Source organism: Adiantum capillus-veneris, chromosome 12, assembly GCF_014529385.1.
Source record: "Adiantum capillus-veneris isolate H3 chromosome 12, ASM1452938v2, whole genome shotgun sequence".
In the NCBI taxonomy this organism is placed as follows: Eukaryota; Viridiplantae; Streptophyta; class Polypodiopsida; order Polypodiales; family Pteridaceae; genus Adiantum; species Adiantum capillus-veneris.
The window spans coordinates 16,822,800-16,845,519 of NC_140942.1; the positions used below are offsets into that span (position 1 = coordinate 16,822,800).

The 22,720-nt window shown below is 42.1% G+C and overlaps 1 pseudogene; it reads left to right on the plus strand.

The window, feature by feature from the left end:
• The first annotated feature begins 1,333 nt into the window (after positions 1-1,333).
• On the plus strand, positions 1,334-2,333 carry LOC147445367 (uncharacterized; annotated as a pseudogene).
• The last annotated feature ends 20,387 nt before the right edge of the window (positions 2,334-22,720 follow it).

Genomic DNA, 22,720 nt, shown 5'->3' on the forward strand with positions numbered 1-22,720 from the left:
AACCATAATTTCTTTTAAAGCATTGAAAGTTTAAAGCATGATTTTTTTTATCAATATACATTTTAATTTAAATAAATTTAATATGCATTAAAAGTTCAAGCACTTACATGCGGCCTATTTGAGCAAGAAAAGGTGTTGTAAACATCCTCAAACCTACAAAAACGCGCACACACACCACGTTAAACCCTAAACCCAAAACCTACAAGTAAACTTGAAAATAATCTCACCTTAGTGCTATGGAGTAGTCTAGGAGCAAGATTAGCACCTCCGACAACTTGTTTTGCACCAGATTTGTAAGAGGTGAGGAGGAAGAGAGCAAGAGAAAAGGCGCAAGAATAAGAGAAATGCACAGGAAAATCCCGTGGGTTCGTTTTTTGCAGGGTCTGATGGTACAAAAATCGATAAAGGCATCGGAACAGGCATCAGTACACGTGTCGAAAAGTGCATTGGAACAGGCATCAAAAGATACATCGGAACAACGATCGGAAATTTAAAAATGAATTTTTAAAAAAATTGCATCTCCCTCCATGTTGACCTACACATATACGGATGCCCGCCATTGACGATGGTAATTTGGCGTCGGAATTTAAGTGACCACATGTAGTGATTGCCTTAGTCGATATGTATGCCAAATGTGGTGTGCTTGTGAAAGCACAAAAAATGCTTGAGGAGTTTCTTGTCTGGAATGTCGTCTCTTGGAATGCACTGATTGCAGGATACGTGCAACAGGAGCATGGCTAGAAATCTCTAGGCTTTTGGGAAGCTCCAAGTGGCTCTAAGGGCGGGCAAAGCGGCTCTTTGATGACTGTGAGGAATGAGAGGTATTTCTAGTGGAAATTCTAGCAGGCAACAGACACAAGTTTGAGGGCCAACGTTGGGGTTGCAGAATAGGGGTTGAGATGAGGCTAGGGGCAATAGGGATCACAAGGGTTGGATTGGTCACTAGACCGCACAAAGGTATACCAGCCAGTGTGGGACGGCCTGATGAAAGTAAGGGCTGTTGGATGACCTCCCTACCCAGGATGTTGTCTCTTGGAGCGAGTTGATTGTGTGATATAGCCAACATGGATGTGCCAAGTAAGCTCTGGACTATTTTCAGTAGGAAAGTAAAAAGGGCCATGCCGCTTAAATGCAATCACCTATGCATGTAACTTGTAGGCCTGTGGAATTTTGTATATGTTTTCACCATATGCAAAGTAAAAAGCCTGTCGCTCCAGGTGCAATCATCGAAATAGTGCAAGGCATTACATTGAGCAAGAATATTCACAATGAGGTTGATAAGCATGGCGGCCTATTGGAGAAACATGTTGTGCTTAGAGGTGCTTTGGTCGATATGTATACCAAATGTGGTGCCCCCACGCAAATTTTGGTTCAGCTCAGCTCACATGCTTGTGGTGGCCGGCCTTGTGCTCATTGCCTGTCCCACTTCTTTTCACCACGGTCATTAGACAACTGGGTGAGGAAGGCTTTCCTTTCTATGCCAAACACCTCTTCTTTCACATGCCCTTGTAGGCTTGTTGTCCTGTGGCTGTACTCCTGCCCTTCTACATGTCATGCTTGATTATAGCCCCGCTGGTACTCTTCTCAAGTCATAGCATTGTGAAGGTCATATGCAGAGCTTCTAGGCTAGGCTTTGGCTCTCCTTGACCAAACGGGAATCAAGGTAGATGCCATCACTTGCACCATTATTATATATTATAACCTTCTAAAAGCTGGGAAACTGAAGCTCGCCTTTCAATTTTTATTCTCTATGGTGCATGACTACAGAGGAATGAAGACCATATTCGGCACTCCCAAAGGCTAATTAAGTTGGCAAGAATCTTTTTGTAGTGATGCTTAAATAATTGTAAATTCACTCAAGATGTGATCACCTACATCAGCCTAATGGATGCCTTGTTGAAGGCCAAGGAAGTTGACAAGGCTCTTGTCATACTGGTGGCCACAGTGGAGAAGATGGGATGCATCATAGATGTGGTTACTTACATCAACCTGATGGATGGCGTGGTGAAGTCCAAGGAAGTCGACAAGGCTCTTGCTGTAGTATTGGCTCAGATAGAGAAGAAAGGTGCATCTTAAACATGGTCACCTACAATGACCTAATGGATGGCTTGATGAAAGCCGAGGAATGGGGTGCATCCCAGACGGAGAAGAGAGGGTGCATCTTAAGCATGGTCACTTACAACAACATAATGGATGGCTTGATGAAAGCCCAAGAAGGGGGTGCATCCCAAACATGCTCACCTACAACAGCCTGATGGATGGCCAAAATTAATAACAAAGAAGTCAAAATGGTTCTTATCGTATTAGCTCAGATGGAGAGGAGGAGGTGCTAATGGTAGAAATCAGAGAAGCTATGATGATGAGATCGCAGCAGACATGATTGATGCATTGATGGGAACCAGGGTAGACATGGTCAAGATGATAACACAAGTGAATACGACAATCGACATGATGGCCATCACATTAGACATGAGCAACACGACAATGACAATCGCCATGCTGACCATGCTAGCCAAAATTGCAAAAGATCTAAAGATGATGATGACGACAATGGGCACCTATCCCAAAGAGTGTAAGTTTGGAGAGAGAGACCTTGAGCTTGAACTTACCATCAATGTGCTATCGTTGGTACATTGTATAAGGTGTGAGCTTTGTCCTAGTGTCCTAGAGTATGAGTCAAGGAGAAGAAAGAAGGAATTATCCCACGTGCAGTGGTACAAGGCTGTAGAGATACTTAAAGCTCATTTCATGAATGAATAAAACAAGTCTATTTTGCATTACATCTCCCTTGTTTACTGTGAGCTTTTCATGGCTTTGCAAATACTCAAGATCGTGCTTATGAGTCCAAGTTAATTGATCCTGGAACCTAATTTGCTTGAGTGATAATCTAGTCAACACATACTCACTTGTGTGGACGATGCTTCTCTTTCATCCACCATAGCTAGCACGATCCCATTCCCATCAAGTGGTATCAGAGCTCCAAGTTATTCTATCTAGGATTGTTGTTATACTTTTATGTTTTATTGATTAGCAATTTCTAATTAAGATTCTCTAATCTTTATTTTCACTAGCTTAAGAATCCCAATCCCTAACAATCACTTGGGCAAGAGAATGCTCCACTACCCTTTGCTTAGGTGAGGAGGATTCAATGAAGATGTGATTTCATTCCATCCCTCTTGGTTTGGTCTTTCCACTCATCATCTTTGTCATTACTAGCAATTGTTTGTCTACAATCGCTACTCCTTCTGAGTTCTTCTTCTTTTATCAATCTAGAAGCAAGGTCAAGCTCCCTTCATGATCTCTGTCTTTGTAAGAGTCATCAATGCGAGCATATCCATTGTATCTATGCTTGCAATCATGATGTTGTCCGAGAGTCCTTTGATTCCCACCCATATGATCCCCTTGATATAGATCACATTCACTTGTGCTATTGATGGGGGCTTTTCACAAGCCAAGCTCCCATACCCCTCTTCTCTCGTCCCCACCCCATGAAAACCTCCTCTTAGGGAGGGAGTGATAAAAGGCATTGGAAAAGTAAGAAAAAAAAAAGTATGATTATGTAAATATATGAGAAAGGTAAAATAGGCCACCTCATGCCTGCTGGGAAGCCCATCCCCACCTTGCCTCCTTTTTCTTCATTGTTGCCCCGCCGTGTGTCCCTTTTCCTCTCCTCCACTCAAAAGGTCAACCCCCTCTCTCTTCCCCTTGTCCTTTCTCCTTTCTATCTCCCCTCAAGCTACCCCTCCTCTCACCAATAATGCATTCTAACTCACCAATAATGCACCCTAACTCACATGCAACTTATCCTATCTTCCAAAATAGTATACCCCACCCCCCCTTTCTCTCTCCTATCATATCCCATGACCCAAATACCCCCGTGTCTCTCTAAAGGGCGTCATGTCTCTTGTCTTGTAGCTAAATAACCTCCCCCACACTCACACACACTCACACTCACACTAAATAACCTCCCCCACACTCACACACACTCAGTTTCACTGAAAAAGGTGCCCACAGACCCATCCCCACCCGGTGGTTACCTGATTTTTCTTGTGTTCACACACATCTGCACACAGATTCACCTCTGAACACACTCCCCTCTCTCCCCTCTTGTAATTACTTTATTCTCCATGTCACCTCTCACTTTTTTTCATCAACCCATCTCTCTCTCTTAGTCTCTCTCTCTTATGAGACTACTGTTCTGGCACATATACACACAGCCAGACAAGTGGGGCCCACAGTCACATGGCCTATGTAGATAATGATTTCTTCATTTCTAAATTCTAGAATTCCTCCCCCCTCCTCCCCTATATAAAGAGGGGTCACCATCACACTAAATACACACACAACATCACCAAAGAGTACACTATGCACTGTGTGTGCCTAGTGCACACACACACACACACACACACCATCACCATCACCACAATCACCATGCTCGTCTTAAGCATGACCTCTACACCCTTGGGCTATGGAAGATGAAGGGAAACTAAATGAAGGATGATGGCCGTAACCCTCGTGCGAGTCTTCGCCATCAACTCCCACCTATCCGCCATGTGCTCTACCACGCTCTCCCTTCTCATTCCCCTACCCTATGCTCCCCATTTCATCGCCTTATTCTCTAAATAAAGCTTGAGGTTTTGTGAGTATGTTTTCTTGCAATGTTTTGCCCATGTGAGGTGTGCGGAATCGCCACCTAGTCTTGTGTTTGGAGTGAGCTTGTGTATGTGTGAAGGGTGTGCGGATTCGCCATCCTTTTGTGGTGCCTAAGTACTAAGCCGCTATACTCTCTCTCTCTCTCTCTCTCTCTCTCTCTCTCTCTCTCTCTCTCTCTCTCTCTCTCTCTCTCTCTCTCTCTCTCTCTCTTTCTCTCTCACTTGATCTCATTCCCTTTCCTCTTCATCATTACTCCCAATCATCCATCTCTCTTGGATGAAAACTTTGTTATGGTGGTGTGTTGTTTGCGTCCTAGCCATTGAAGCTAGGTGGTGCCCCTGTTTGCTTTACCATGACAGGGTCAAGGCGCTCCATTCGGTCCCCGGTGTTTTAGAGGCCTTCGGGGGTTCGGGGTTCGCTTTGCTCCCGTCATTTGGTGCCCCCACTGAGGATCTTTTCATGAAACCCTTGAGTTTACAATACTGAAACCCCTAAACTATTGTGAATGGATGAATGGCTAGCAGGATTTGCTAACTGGACGACAGAGGAAGAAGAGCTCCAAGCACAACTAGACGAACTCCGCATCTCCATCGAAGCTCGAGTGCCAGGCGTAACGGTAATCGATTTGCAGTGGGAGAGTCAACCAACACGCCAAACCCAGTGGATATACATAGGCCAAGTGCCAAGAAGAAGAAGGAGAAGGTCGAAACCATGTCCGCAACCTACAACCAACCCACAACAACAAGATGGAAGGAGCTCTGCACAATAGAGAATCAACACTATTCTACTTTGAGAATCGGGTAACTCAAGTCACCGAGGTAATTATCACAGTCAGTTTTCAAATCGCACCTAATGCTGCAGCACAAATAACGGAAGCATTGGCTCACACTCTCACTAGAGAAACTAGGGATCCACTGAGTTTGTTTCAGGAAAGAACACCACCCTCTCCCACAAGCTTGGACAATGACTAAGCACCTCTAAGCTTCACATAAATCAGTACAACCTACCTCAAGACATATCACACATACCAACATGTGTACGCTCAATCAAGGTAATACTGGACTTGAAGGCTCACTACCAGCACGTCATTGACACAATGCTGGGTGGGGAGCGGTTTTTTGAGGTTCTGGCATCAGATCAACCATTTGTCTTACCTTTGGTACAAGGCAATGTACCGTTTGAAGTTTTAATCTATGTCCTAGTATAAGAGGGTATATACGCCTCCTTGTAAAGAAGAAAAAAACTTTTGCAAGTTAAGCAGTGTGTCTTTCTAGCTCTCTTTCAGTAATCATGGCAAGTGTAGCATTTCCAACATTTAAAGGAAAGAAGGGGGAGGATTTGGTAACAGACTTCCTAGATGACTTTGAAGTAGCATGTGTAGTGAGCAACAAAGATACGGATGAATCCCGGGTTAGAATCTTTAAGCATCTCATGAAGCTAGAAGCTAGATCATGGTACAATGCACTTCCACAAGCAACCAAGGATGACTGGGAACCCTTAAAAACCGCTTTTAAGAGGCGCTTTGGGGGAGGTACCACTTCAGAAAAGTTGTGGGACAAGTTGAGAGAGTTGAAGCAGGAGGGTCTTTTAGAATATGCCACCTATGAGTCCAAATTTGTGGATTTGTGGGAACGGTGGGTTGAGTCACTCACAAGAGGGGAAGCTGCACCCGATTTCCTAAAAAAAGGTTGGTTCACACATGGCTTATGGCCGCTTCTCAAGGAGAAGGTGAAAGGTAGATTCCCGGCTACGAACGAGTTATTCATTGAAATTGCTCGCCTTAAGGACAAGAAGCTGCGAATGAAAGCCAAAGAAACCGAGTCAACAGAAGCAGGAACATCGCGTCGACCAGCAACTACGACAACCACCATTCCACCACCACCACCGGCTCTTGGGGTAAGAGATGACCAACAAGATATGTTGGCCCATATTACTGACCAACTGCAGAATTTGTATGTCCACTAAATACAGCAAGGGAGGAGTCAAGAAAGAGATCAAGACCCTGGAAGAGCACGACGACAAAACAGGGAGTATCATTGCTACAATTGCGGAGAAGACGGTCACGGTATGTACTACTGTCCCAAACCACGACAAAACTATAATAGAGGAGGTAGGAGGAAGCAATTGTCACCCCCTAGAGAAAGAACACCCCCACGCCGAGCACCAGCCCCACCAACACAAATTCTACGACCACCCCAAACACCACTACAAGCATCCATTCCACCTCTTCCACCAGCCCCACCACCTGATCGCCCTGTAAACATCATAAGGCTAGAAGAGAAAGGAAAAGCCGTAGTAGTGGATCCACCCAGAGCGAAGGAGAGGGACAAGGGTAAGGAGAAGGTAACCTTTTTAGAACCACTTGAAGCCATGACTGTGAAAAGAGCTAGGAGAGAGAAAGCTACACAATCAGATGATGAGAGAAGAATGAGAGGAGAAACTAGCAAGAGGCCATCCAGGCCACGACAAAAATTGGGCATCACCGTCTTCCAGCTAGGGGAAATTTCTAAGCCCTATGATCTAACATTGGATGTGGCAGAGCAAGGACCAAAGATTACATGGCCACAACTGCTACATCTTGCACCTAAAGTAAGGCGACAATGGTCCACAATGGTAAGTACAAGACACTCCAAAACAAAGGTAGCCGGAGCAATTTCCGGATGCAACATGGATGACATCCTTCCAATTGTCGACGTAAACATAAAAGGAAAGAGGGTTGGAAACACCTACATTGATGGAGGTGCACAAATCTATGTAATGAGCGAAGCTATGATGCTTCGATTAGGGCTCAAGGTTGACAGGCCTTCTCCATGCAAGGCAAAGATGGCAAACAACGCAAAAGTAAAGTGTGTGGGTGTGGTAAGTGCCGTGAAAATAAAAGCTTTCAACACTGAGGTAGAGGTAGATGTTTTCGTAATTCCTACTAAGGGGGAGGGCTATCCACTAATCTTGGGAAGGCCATGGTTGATGGCCATGAAGGCAAAACAGGACTGGGGTACTGGCCTTCTACGCATGACCGGTAAGAAAGGGGAGACAATCTACTACGACATGAGGATTGGCAAGCAGAAGCAAATGAATTTGGAAACATCAGCAGATGAAACCACTAGCGAATCTTCTAGTTCTGAGGAGGAGACCACATCCACCGACGAAAGTGACAGTTCCATTGATGTGATGGGTATCATTATGAAGGATCCACAAAGGGTAAGCACAACTAGTGATCCATCACCAAAAGGGCAACCCAATGAAGAGGAGAGCAAATCACCTGGCCTAGGAGGAAGCAGGTTGAAGGGTATGTTGTCTACAGAATTAACACTTGAGGAGAAAGATAGTTTTTTGCAAATGTTGATGGGATTTCCTAACCTGTTCATTGACAACTATGAAAGAATCACAGGCATTACAGTGGTGGAACATCATATTAAGCTGAAGGAAGGGGTAAAACCAGTTGTGCAAAAGCTACAACGACTGGGGGTCATACAAGAAAAGGCACTCTTGGCCGAGGTAAGGAAACTGCTGGAGGCAGGATTCATCTATCCTGTAGAAAACTCAGAATGGGTGTCACCCGTCGTGGTGACGCCTAAAAAGAATGGTAAGTGGAGAGTCTGTGTTGACTACAAACCACTAAATGCAGCTACAAAGAGAGACCACTTTCCTTTCCCTTTCTTGGATGAAATTCTGAATGAAGTAGCGGGTTTTGAATGCTATACCGTCTGTGATGGTTATTCTGGATACTTTCAAATATGCATAGCCTTGGAAGATCAGCTAAAAACCACTTTTATCACGCCATGGGGTTGTTTTTCATACAGGGTTATGCCATTTGGTCTCACAAATGCACCTGCCACATTCCAAAGATATGTCACATATGTCTTTCAACCGTTCTTTGGAACATCCATAAGAGTGTTCATTGATGATTTTTGTATATATAGCTCCCGTATTTCACATTTAGAAAAGGTAACTGAAGGTTTGGCCAGGTTGCAGAGCCTAGGTGGGCAATTAAATGTGGATAAATGCCACATTGGGGAGAGTAAAGTCATTCTACTAGGCCATGAAATTTCAGAAAAAGGTATCAACGCCGACCCAAGTAAGGTGTCCGCACTCATAGCCCTACCTTCACCAACGAACACACGTCAACTGGTCTCTTTTCTACAGAAGGTGAGGTACTTAAGTAGATGCATACATCTACTATCACAACTTGTTCTACCACTGCAAAAACTCACTCAAAGATCAACTTTCACTTGGGATGAGGAAAGCGAACATCACTACAAGAAGGTAAAGGAGGTCTTAGCCACTCTGCCAACTATCTAACCACCTAAGTGGGATGAAAAATTCTATGTCACCTCAAGTGTTGGTGATGACTCATTGGGGGCTGTGCTACTCCAAAAGGATACGACGACATCTTTCATGAGGCCAATCTACTTATCTAGTCGAATGATGACAGCAGGAGACAAAGGTTTCACCCATGTGGAACACTTAGTCCTAGCTCTTAGATTTACAACTACAAAGTTTAGGTCATATTTGCTGCCTAAGCAATTTGTGATTCTAACCACGAATGAAATATTTCCCTATGTTGTACAACACATGGATGTGTCTGCTAGAATTACTAAATGGCTAGTTCGTCTGCAAGAGTTTGACTACACGGTACAGGTAGAAAGCACGACAAGGGCAAGTTTGGGGGGACTCATAACCTACCAAGTCTTTGAAAGGAAGGAGAAGCAATCTAATGAAGGAGAAGCAATCTAAGGAAGGAGAAGTCCGATTACCTCCAGTACCACCGATGGTAGAAGGAGCATACTCTCTCTACTTTGATGGAGCCTACAAGCGAGCGTCCGACAAAGCAGCTGCAGGCATAGTGGTCTTTGATGACAAAGGGACAAAGGTATTTTCGTTGGGCCAATTGTTAGATTCACATTCTAACAATGAAGCTGAGTATGCAGCACTAACCAAGGGTCTACAATGGTGCGTCTCACAAGGTGTACAATGCCTTAATGTATTTGGGGATGCTCTACTTCTGGTAAGGCAAGTAAATGGAGCATGGACATGCAAGAATCCTAGTTTAAGGACTCCCTTAAGTGGTGTAAAAACCTTGTTGGGTAAGTTTGAAGAAGTTCAAATACACCATATCCCAAGGGCTCAAAACCAAGAAGCAGATGCCCTAGCAAGTGAAAGACTACAGGAAGTGGTGGTTGGAGCAATAAAACTAAAGCTCCCTCTATTTCAAGGCAGTGACGCCTTGCCTGACATCATGCATTTTTTGGAAACAGGGGAATGCCCATCAGATTTAACAAAGGGACAGAAGCAATGGCTGACGCGGAAGGCCACAAGGTATCGACTCATCAATGACGGTTAGTACTGTAAGCGTAAGGACCAAATACTCAAGAAGGTCCCTCTCTCTCACGAAATCACGGGAGTAATTGCTAGTTGTCACGACGGGGTTTGTGGTGGTCACTTTGCCCTAGACATAACAAGTAGGAAAATCTTACAGGCAGGCTTCATATGGCCTAGCCTCAACCGTGATGTACACCACTGGTGAAAAATGTGTAAGTTGTGTCAAAAGGCCGGCACTAGGTCACTTATGCCTGAACCACAGACACCTATTCTCTCTTACGGCCCATTTGAAAAATGGGGTATCGATGCCATTGGGCCATTACCTAGGGCCAACTCAGGAAAATTCTACATTATCATGGGGGTCGACTACATGACTAGATGGGCAGAGGCTACGGCCACCACTAGAATCACAGCGGTAGAGGTAGCTAAATTTATCTACGAGCACATATGCTGTAGGTTTGGCACACCTTTAGAGATCATCTCTGATAGAGGGCCAAGTTTCAGAGCACACTTGGTAGGAGAATTAATGCAAAAACTGGGCATTACAAGGAGGCACTCTTCACCATATTACCCTCAATGTAATGGCCTAGTTGAAAAGGTAAATGGAATGGTTTCTAAAATTATTACCAAGCAGGTAAACAATCATCCTGGAGACTGGGATAAGTACCTACCAGCTTTATGGGCATACAGGACTTCATTCCGTACATCCTTGGGATTCACACCGTATCATCTAGTATTTGGTAAGGAAGCAATCTTTCCCATTGAAGTGCAACTACAAAGTCTCATAGTAATGGCAAGCCAACTTCAACCGCCCAACATGCATTTGAGGGATCACATCATCAACTTGGAAAGACTACAGCTGGACAGAGAAGAAGCAATAAATTATTATGTGGCACAAGCAGAGCATAGACGACTTAGCTTTAACCAACATCTCCGGAAAAAAGAATTGAAGAAAGGAATGTTGGTGCTCCGCTACGACAATCGCTTCGACACGCGCAAGGATAAGAAACTCTTGCTCCGATGGGAAGGCCCTTTCATCGTCAGGAAAAAGTATGCCAATGGAAGCTACCAGGTTATGGAGGCTGATGGAAAACTTCATAAAACCAGGGTAAATGGTTGGCGACTTAAACCTTATTTTCTTCGATTTGACCAGGCTCCACCTATTGACATTCCAGATGAGGACACACCATCAGCCGCCACCTCCGATGATAATGATCAAACAGATGAGCTAGAGACATTGACGGGAGCAAAGCAAACCCTGAACCCCCGACTGCCTCTAAAACACTGGGGACCGAATGGAGCGCCTCGACTCTATCATGGTAAAGCAAACAGGGGCACCACCTAGCTTCAGTGGCTAGGACGCAAACAACACACCACCATAACAAAGTTTTCATCCAAGAGAGATGAATGCTTGGGAGTAATGATGAAGAGGAAAGGGAATGAGATCAAGTGAGAGAGAGAGAGAGAGAGAGAGAGTATAGCGGCTTAGTACTTAGGCACCACAAAAGGATGGCGAATCCGCACACCCTTCACACATACACAAGCTCACTCCAAACACAAGACTAGGTGGCGATTCCGCACACCTCACATGGGCAAAACATTGCAAGAAAACATACTCACAAAACCTCAAGCATTATTTAGAGAATAAGGTGATGAAATGGGGAGCATAGGGTAGGGGAATGAGAAGGGAGAGCGTGGTAGAGCACATGGCGGATAGGTGGGAGTTGATGGCGAAGACTCGCACGAGGGTTACGGCCATCATCCTTCATTTAGTTTCCCTTCATCTTCCATAGCCCAAGGGTGTAGAGGTCATGCTTAAGACGAGCATGGTGATTGTGGTGATGGTGATGGTGTGTGTGTGTGTGTGTGTGTGTGTGTGTGTGTGTGTGTGTGTGTGTGTGTGTGTGTGTGTGTGTGTGTGTGTGTGTGTGTGTGTGTGTGTGTGTGTGTGTGTGTGCACTAGGCACACACAGTGCATAGTGTACTCTTTGGTGATGGTGTGTGTGTATTTAGTGTGATGGTGACCCCTCTTTATATAGGGGAGGAGGGGGGAGGAATTCTAGAATTTAGAAATGAAGAAATCATTATCTACATAGGCCATGTGACTGTGGGCCCCACTTGTCTGGCTGTGTGTATATGTGCCAGAACAGTAGTCTCATAAGAGAGAGACTAAGAGAGAGAGATGGGTTGATGAAAAAAAGTGAGAGGTGACATGGAGAATAAAGTAATTACAAGAGGGGAGAGAGGGGAGTGTGTTCAGAGGTGAATCTGTGTGCAGATGTGTGTGAACACAAGAAAAATCAGGTAACCACCGGGTGGGGATGGGTCTGTGGGCACCTTTTTCAGTGAAACTGAGTGTGTGTGAGTGTGGGGGAGGTTATTTAGCTACAAGACAAGAGACATGGCGCCCTTTAGAGAGACATGGGGGTATTTGGGTCATGGGATATGATAGGAGAGAGAAAGGGGGGGTGGGGTATACTATTTTGGAAGATAGGATAAGTTGCATGTGAGTTAGGGTGCATTATTGGTGAGTTAGAATGCATTATTGGTGAGAGGTGCGGTATCTTGAGGGGAGAGAGAAAGGAGAAAGGACAAGGGGAAGAGAGAGGGGGTTGACCTTTTGAGTGGAGGAGAGGAAAAGGGACACCCGACGGGGCAACATTGAAGAAAAAGGAGGCAAGGTGGGGATGGGCTACCCCACAGGCATGAGGTGGCCTATTTTACCTTTCTTATATATTTACATAATCATACTTTTTTTTTTCTTACTTTTTCCAATGCCTTTTATCACTCCCTCCCGAAGAGGGGGTTTTCATGGGGTGAGGACAAGAGAAGAGGGGTATGGGAGCTTGGCTTGTGAAAAGCCCCCATAAACATGAATGCCTCTAGCCAAAAGGGGAGGGCTAATGATGGGGGCTTTTCACAAGCCAAGCTCCCATACCCCTCTTCTCTCGTCCCCACCCCATGAAAACCTCCTCTTAGGGAGGGAGTGATAAAAGGCATTGGAAAAGTAAGAAAAAAAAAGTATGATTATGTAAATATATGAGAAAGGTAAAATAGGCCACCTCATGCCTGCTGGGCAGCCCATCCCCACCTTGCCTCCTTTTTCTTCATTGTTGCCCCGCCGTGTGTCCCTTTTCCTCTCCTCCACTCAAAAGGTCAACCCCCTCTCTCTTCCCCTTGTCCTTTCTCCTTTCTCTCTCCCCTCAAGCTACCCCGCCTCTCACCAATAATGCATTCTAACTCACCAATAATGCACCCTAACTCACATGCAACTTATCCTATCTTCCAAAATAGTATACCCCACCCCCCCTTTCTCTCTCCTATCATATCCCATGACCCAAATACCCCCGTGTCTCTCTAAAGGGCGCCATGTCTCTTGTCTTGTAGCTAAATAACCTCCCCCACACTCACACACACTCAGTTTCACTGAAAAAGGTGCCCACAGACCCATCCCCACCCGGTGGTTACCTGATTTTTCTTGTGTTCACACACATCTGCACACAGATTCACCTCTGAACACACTCCCCTCTCTCCCCTCTTGTAATTACTTTATTCTCCATGTCACCTCTCACTTTTTTTCATCAACCCATCTCTCTCTCTTAGTCTCTCTCTTATGAGACTACTGTTCTGGCACATATACACACAGCCAGACAAGTGGGGCCCACAGTCACATGGCCTATGTAGATAATGATTTCTTCATTTCTAAATTCTAGAATTCCTCCCCCCTCCTCCCCTATATAAAGAGGGGTCACCATCACACTAAATACACACACACCATCACCAAAGAGTACACTATGCACTGTGTGTGCCTAGTGCACACACACACACCCACACCATCACCATCGCCGCAATCACCATACTCGTCTTGAGCATGACCTCTACACCCTTGGTCTATGGAAGATGAAGGGAAGCTAAATGAAGGATGATGGCCATAACCCTCGTGCGAGTCTTCGCCATCAGCTCCCACCTATCCACCATGTGCTCTACCACTCTCTCCCTTCTCATTCCCCTACCCTATGCTCCCCATTTCATCACCTTATTCTCTAAATAAAGCTTGAGGTTTTGTGAGTATGTTTTCCTGCAATGTTTTGCCCATGTGAGGTGTGCGAAATCGCCACCTAGTCTTGTGTTTGGAGTGAGCTTGTGTATGTGTGAAGGGTGTGCGGATTCGCCATCCTTCTGTGGTGCCTAAGTACTAAGCCGCTATACCCCCTCCCTCACTCTCTCTCTCTCTCTCTCTCTCTCTCTCTCTCTCTCTCTCTCTCTCTCTCTCTCTCTCTCTCTCTCGCTCTCGCTCTCACACACACACACACACACACACACACACTTTCATTTCCCTTCCTCTTCATCATTACTCCCAAGCATCCATCTCTCTTGGATGAAAACTTTGTTATGGTGGTGTGTTGTTTGCGTCCTAGCCGCTGAAGCTAGGTGGTGCCCCCTGTTTGCTTTACCATGACAGGCTCGAGGCGCGCCATTCGGTCCCCGGTGTTTTAGAGGCCGTCGGGGGTTCGGGGTTCGCTTTGCTCCCATCACTATCATCTCGACCATGTCAATTGTGATAACCATCATGCCTGGATCATGTATGTTGTGATCATCATATCTTCTTCCATTTCTGCCAGCATTGAGATCATTATTGTCTCCATCACTCTGTCACTCATGTCCACTATGATGACCATCTACATCTCTTGTGAAATCTCTACCATCTTCGTCACATTCACTTCTCTCCTATCATGCTAAAAATGCGATTTCTATTGCTACGTCGATGATGTCTAGTGAAATCTCCACATAAACTCGTACTCTCTGGTTGGGCACTCCCTGAAGTTTTGTTGAATCTATTGTTTTGTCAGCCCACATGCTCTCTCTCTCTCTCTCTCTCTCTCTCTCTCTCTCTCTCTCTCTCTCTCTCTCTCTCTCTCTCTCTCTCTCTCTCTCTCTCTCTCTCTCGTTTGCTCTCCCATAAGCAATAAGTATGCCAGACATAACTAGAAGTATTAATCTACCTCGTATTGTCATCTTTGTATCAGATCCTATGCACTATACACTACAATGCAGCTAACAAAGCACTCTAGTTTGTACATGCCCACCACCAATTCACAAGCAAGCAAAACCTACAAACAATTGATGAGTAATGAAATGCGGCCATTGCAGTTATGTTTCACGGGACTCTCTCTTTGCATAAGTGTGTGTGTATGCATCTCTGTGTGTGTGTGTGTGTGTGTATGTGTGTGTGTGTGTGTGTGTTTAAGTTTAAAATCCCATCACTTAGAACCATATACTGAGAGACTTGAATATTGTTTGCAAAAACTTTTGTGTAGAGAACAAAACAAAGAAGAATTTCTTGATATAAACTTCATTACAAATTACTCTGATAAATGAAAAAGTAGGAGCTTAAGCCGAAACTCCTATCAGATGAGAGCAGGGATCCTTACCTGCCAACCAACCACAAGTACAATTAATTAGAATTAGTTTGCACTAAATTGGTGACAGGTATATCAAGCAATCTCCACTGCTTGTTATTGTTGTCACACCCCGGACCCCAACCATACTCCTAGACATATCTTATGTTTTCTTTTGCTCGTCTATGTAAGTAGGGTCGATTACAATCTGTGAAAGTTTTTATGGGTTTACACGGCTTGGAGATAGGGTCTCTAATTGCTATTGGCTTGGTTCTCTTTTTCTCTTTATGTGCTGCCATGAGCTGGTCCTGAATTTGTTGTAGCTTAAATATGTCTCGAGTGATGCTCATCCTAGATGTCTGCATGTGCCCCTGTTTGTCAACAATGGTTATACACATGAGGTTAATATTATTATATCTATACTTGATGTTGCCTTAAAGGCACCCCTATCCTTATGGTATGTACAGTCATCTTTCCAATCTATTTTTTCATAATTATATTTAATTTGTGAAAATTTCGGCAGCATTTTGTTTGTAAAACCTTTCTTTATTCAAAAAAACATTCGTACATAATGACATATGACCTCACAGAAGGTTATCATACACCCTCTTTCAAATCTTGATGCATTTTTATGCTATATAGTAAACATGAAGGAAAAGAGGAAACTTTTCTCTTTAACATCATTGTTTAAGTAGATATAAAACAGTTGTACTCGAAGCTTTCTATACCAATTCACTTGGTTATTGCTTGCAGTAGACATCTGTATTGCTCCTCTTACACACTTAGTGTTCAAGGTAATGCACCACTTGGCTGCTTCTTCCTTCAAATGACACATTTTTTTGCAAAGATATTAGTTTTATGATACAATTTTTTAATTATGCATGCTAAACAACCTGTTTGTATGCCAATGTGAAGCCTTTCACATGGTTTATGTGCTTACATACATACCTTTGTAAATGGATGCCAAACCCAGCATTCCTTATGTGTAAGTATGACTATAATCAACCCCGTTTGTGTCTTTGTGTTATCCTTGTGCTGGTTATTCACCACGTATTGCTTTACCCACCTATATGCATGTACGTGTATGTGGAGCTTCCTCTTTTTGTAACCCAACTGTGGATGATATTCTCTAACACGACCCTATGCATGTTTATGTAAGTGGAAATCCCCTACTCTACATATACATGTGCATCACTCAATTATGTAATTGGTTAACTTAAATACGTCTTACCTTTACGGCTCTGTTGTAGCTCAATTTGGCGTTGTCACAAAATGTAGATTGTTTGCAAACGTTGGCATTTGGCACAATATCCACCCCACCTTTGCTCAGGTTGCTTGTTGTGTAAACTCCTTGCATGTGTGTATTTCTACGCAGCTTGCAGGCTATAGTGTTATAAGTATTTAGGCTTATACTGTTGGTACTTAATATATAGCCATGCTATATTGCTTATCAAAAGCACTTGGCAAAACTGTTGCCAGGTGCAATACTATGGAGATGAGGTACTTGAGAAGATATTATGTGCTATAGAAGCTTACTCACCTTTGGGATTTAGCGCCTCTCTCTATGCAGCTTTATAGCCAATAAAAATTCGGTGCATTTACTTGCTTATGCGCTGGCTTTAGGCCGCTTGCACGGCATATTAGGTGAGCCTTGACGCATGGCCTGACCACACCAGATTGTTATCTAAAAAAAAAACTATTGAAAGAGTTTATTTAATTCCCCTCATACCTAGGGCAAGTCATCCCCCCTTTTTTTAGGATTCCTGCAGCAAATCTTTTTAACCTTTGAAAAAAATCGTCTTGTATTTCAACTTGGAATTTCCAAATTTAAAGGAATCCCATGTTACTTAAAAAATTCAATTGTCACAAAAATTGGTACATCGTCTATTTATCTTCTATTGAAGCATATGAAATACAATAAAAAAATCATTCAGTGCCGAAAACACCGGCTTGTATAAAAATATCAATTATTAACTGCTTGGCCTCATATTTTGTCCTTGTTGTGGTCCATGAGTCCCCAGCTATTGACGTGGTTGCATGCGTCATGTTCCCCCAGATTAGTATAGATTTGTTGTTATGTGACCAAAAGAAATTGCAATATTCTATGTTTACATGTGTGTGTGTGTGTGTGTGTGTGTGTGTGTGTGTGTGTGTGTGTGTGTGTGTGTGTGTGTGTGTGTGTGTGTGTGTGTGTGTGTGTGTGTGTGGTAATATGGGAATACTTGATTGTCAATATATATTGTGTGTGTGTGTGTGTGTGTGTGTGTGCCCTCCCCCATCCTTGAGAAAAGGTTCACTTGGTGGAGGATAGGCCACCAAGTGGATGTATGCTCTACCAATTCTATGTTTCAAAGTATAAATGGTAAATCTAATGCCAGGAAATTTATTTGCTTCAATAAAGTTATAATACATGTAACAATCTTCTCTTTTTTTTAACCATTTTCTTCAAACATAGAAATAAGTTTATTTAAGTCTGTTACCACATATGATTCCTGGGATGCATTGTGTAAATGGGAAGAACTTGTGATATGCATACATTATATGCCATCTTTTTTGGTCGGTTACTGGCTGCATGAATAAATGAGACATTAGGACATGGTAATTTACCTTTTTCCCATGTGGTGTATGTAATATATTCCCCGTCTATTGGTTCACATAATTGGATATATGTATTTAAATATGTGACTTGGTTTCCCTTATGTGTGGCTAATTTGATCCCAATAATCTTTAGCGGGTAAATTATAAAGGGGTCCTCATGGGACAAGGGTCTATTATGATCCAAGCATTGCACAACAAAGGGATTATTAGCAAATAGTAGATCATCCATATATCTCCATGAATATAAGAAGGCTTTCAACATATCATACTCTGCAAGACAAGATAACGTTTTTATGTATTCAATTTCATACCATGCCAAATATAAATTACACCATAATGGGAAGCAATTATATCCCATTTGTATACCTTTTTCTTGTCGATAAATATGTTTACCTAATTTTGTAAAACAATTATCAAGGACAAATTCATTAATATTATGTAGGTGTTCAAATGTCCATATCACTTCACTCTTCTTTTTGGTAAGTATAATCTACTTACGGTGTTTCTTAAAGCCAAGATATTTCAAAGCTTTTATGAGTTTAATAATAGAATCAAATACTTCCAATAAACCATGCATGCATTTATGCGGGATAGCTTCATAACATGATGTTATTATTGATCATCCAATATCCATTGGTTTGTATCCCAGAAAATGTGTGTATCTTTTTGTGTATTTTTTCAGTTGTACTCCAAAAAACCTTGGGTTACTCCTTTGAGTAATTTAGTGATTATAGTTGGAGCTGGAGTAAATACACAATTATGTGCATTAGTGATCCATCTAAAATCCATTTTGTGCATTTTAAAATTTCCCATAAGATATGGGAGTGAGTATTCCAATGGTGCTTCTAACCCAATTTCTTGGGTATAAGATATTATGGCTTGACAAATTTCTTCCTCATTTGAAGAGAGAATGTAATAGGACTAATCTTTGAAGTTCTTAAAGTCGAAAAGAATGGAGTTGGGCATATCTTTTGTTTAGCACGATTGTTGAATAGTCTATTAAATAGATCTTATATGAATGAGTTTGAGATATTAAGAGAGAACATATATTCTTTTTTTAAAATAATACACTAGAGACGTATTTGATAAAGATTAATGAATAACAGATAGTCTGTCTATGAATAGTAAAATTGAGTTTTTTGTTAATATCAATGTTTTATATTTATGTGTTTTAGCTTAAAATGCATGGATAGGATTAAAATAAGTTATAAAAGTAGTGGAGACCCAAAAATAGAGGTTTTAAGAGTCGCGACCTAAAAGTTACGTTTTTAGCCAAACAGAGACGTTTTTTGAAATTCTGTCCACGCAGCCTTGTAGATCATACCTATTCCCGTCGTTTTGAGTACCTGTATTGTTCTGTTCTGAGTTCGTTTGTAAAAGTTATGATGAAAACAAACAGTAGGCAGCAGCAATGTAGTATACACAGGGACAGGAAGACATACAACAACATACAACTCGCCCTGCTATCAACCAAGAAGTGGATTTGTTTCTTTATGGTAGACTATTGCAATTGAGATTATGAAGGTACATAATTATGTTTATTTACTTTGATTATCATGTTGAATTGGTTGCACGAGTATGTTCTTTTGGCTATTTTGTAGACGATGCAGAAATCAATGTGTGAAACAGGATCTGTGCAAAGTGTCATGATAAAAATCTAACCTTCACGGATCGCTTAGCGATCACGTTCTTATATTATTCTCGAAGGTATACTTGGTGCGAAAATCGTGCAAGCTTTTCGAGCAAAAGAAGGATAAAAGCACGATGGGTGGTGCGTTCGGGGATCATTCACATATCTCCTCTTCTGCAAGTGCGAGTGCGAGTGAGAGTGCGAGTGCGAGTGCGAGTGAGACGCTGCATGCAAGCGGACTGAAGCTCGAGGGTGGTCGAGAGGTTCGAGCTCCGTACAACGGAGTGCGCCCATATATTTTATTGCTCCTCTGTTGTATCAAAACTCTGCAAAAATCCATCAATACAAAGATCTCTTTCTCTAGCTTTTGCTGCCTATCTCTATTATTCCGTTCCTGTGACAAGAGAAGACCAAATTCAGGGGTTTCCAACCTCCTTCTTGCTGCTAAACGAATAAGCCTTTTATATATAAATACCGGAGTTTGTGCGGATGTATCTAGTCCACAAATAAATAAATATTGTAAAATATATTGAATTTCATCCATTAAGTTTGTGTTTTTGTACCATGGAGTTTGGTTTTGCCTGTGATAGGGAAATCTTTGGGAAAAGGACTCATTAACTAAACTATGGATATAATTGTGATGTGCTATACTATCCTCACATCCCAAGAGGGGACATAAAGCATTCCATATCTTAGCAAGTTCTCTTACTATATTTGAGGTAGGGTTTACAGGTACTAATGGAATGTGGTTTAATCCTTTCCTAATAAATTCTTGGAAGATTTTATGTCTAGCTATGCTAGGGTCTGTGGTGATTACATGTTTTCCAAAGGGTTCAAATTCCACTAGAAAGTTAGAAAGTCGTTTATGAGTTAAGCAACCACATGGTTGTGTTTCATCAAACTCATTGGAAAATACCGAAGTTGGTTTGTAAAGTGTATGGTTCAAGTTATTGGTATATTTCCAACCAAAACAAATCCTCATCATAGACAAATCTTTAATGATGTGAAAATCATTTATCATTGTTTGAAAAAAAAACTTGGGGTTGATAAATTCCATATATTTATTACAAAACAATATGTGAATAAATCTCCCATGCATCTTAATAGTGCGCTCAAGATGTAGCAAACCATTATTTCTTGTAGTAAGTGAGCGTACCTGGTCTTCAAAATTTGAGTGTTCAAGTGCCTTGGGAGTGTCCCCATAGTCCTCGGATCCTCTAAATTGCCTTGGTTTCTTACTTGTTGATGCCATGTTGCTTGGTGTGTGTGTGTGTAATCTTTTTTAATTGCTCTTTACCTTTGGGAGGTTTGAGCAATGTTCCAATTGTGTTGGATACTGGTGTGTTGTGTAGCTTTTGAAGAAGTGGAGTCCTTGGTGTGTATAGGACTAGTCCTTTAGCTGCTTCTAGCATGTGCTCATGAAACTGATAATAAATGACCAAAGCATGCCTTAATTCTGTTGGAAATGAGGCCATCCAAGCTATAAAAGTGTATACTTGTGCTGATCCTGAAGGAAATTGAAAGAACCTTGGTAGATTTTGGAATACGTACCATAAAGATTGGTCAAACCAAATGATAGAAGAGGAACAATTGGAATTTGCATCCACCCTTTTGCATTGGCACTTGAGAAAAGGTCTATAAGAATTCCAACAGTTTCTCAAAAACCGCTTTTGATCCTTTGCCCTATCCATGAGAGAAAGTCCCTTGGTGCAGGCAATGATAGAAGAGCTTGAACACTTTTTTCCATCGACATCGGATAATTTGACCTGCTTAAGCTCGAAAATAACATCTTGTGATAAAAGATGTTTGGAATGTAAAGCAAGGGTTTTACATTGTTCTACAATATTCGTGGGTATGCTACAGAGCAAGCCTAGAGAGGAAATTGTGAGAGGTGCTCGATGGTTCAAGATTTCATAATCCCAAAGTTTGTGTTTGAGTCAAATAGCATCCAACTCAACTTGCCTGGGTGGTAGTATTGGGATTACTACTGAAAAGAGCTTAGAAACTGCTCTTTCCGAGAATAAATTGTTTGCATCTTCTTAAAAGTTGAGCGCTTCTTTCTCCTCTTCTTCTAGAAGGTCTAAATCTAAAAGAGGATTGATGACCTTTTCTGAGTGCTTAATTTCTATAGGGACAGCAAGGAGGTTATTGATAAAATACAACTTGTTCACAATAGTGGGTAGAGAAGTAAAATAAAAGTCAAGATCTGAGCTATCTTGGGCATCAAAAATGGGTAGTTTAGCTAGGAAGGTACTAAAATCCTCCAAAAGCTTATCTTTCTCTTTTCAAAACTCTATTGAGATTATGAAAAAGAGTTTATTTAATTTTCCTCATACATAGGGCAAGTCATCCCCCCTTTTTTTAGGATTCTAGCAGCAAATCTTTTTAACCTTCGGAAAAAATCGTCCTGTATTTCAACTTGGAATTTCCAAATTTAAGGGAATCCTGTGTTACATTAAATATTCAATTGTCACTGCAAATGGAGAGTTTTTATTTACCCAAAAATTGGTACATCATCTGTTTATCTTCTATTGAAGCATATGATATACAATTAAAAAAAACGTTCAATGCCGAAAACACCGGCCTGTATACAAATATCAATTATTAACTGCTTGGCCTCATATTTTGTCCTTGCTGTGGTCCATCAGTTCCCAGCTATTGACGTGGTTGCCTGCGTCATGTTCACCAAATTAGTATAGTTTTGTTGTTATGTGACCAAAAGAAATTGCAATATTCTATGTTTGCATGTGTGTGTGTGTGTGTGTGTGTGTGTGTGTGTGTGTGTGTGTGTGTGTGTAGCAGTTCTAAATATATATATATATACCTATATATATGTAAACGAACACTACAGTTCACAAACCACTAATTCTAGGATAGTACAATGGAATTTGTACAACAACTTATTTGCAGTTGAAAATAAATTTTGTACAAGGCAGTAAAGATATCAAAGTAAATCATGGGATGCAGTCGTCCCCAATTTTGGAGTAATGTTGCTTCAAGGTAAGCGAACATCCACAGTCATCAATATCATAGAACTGAATGCTTTAATCAAAGAAGGTAGACTTCACCTGCACCCATAGCCACAAGAAAACAATTCGTTAGCATGTGACTGTACGCA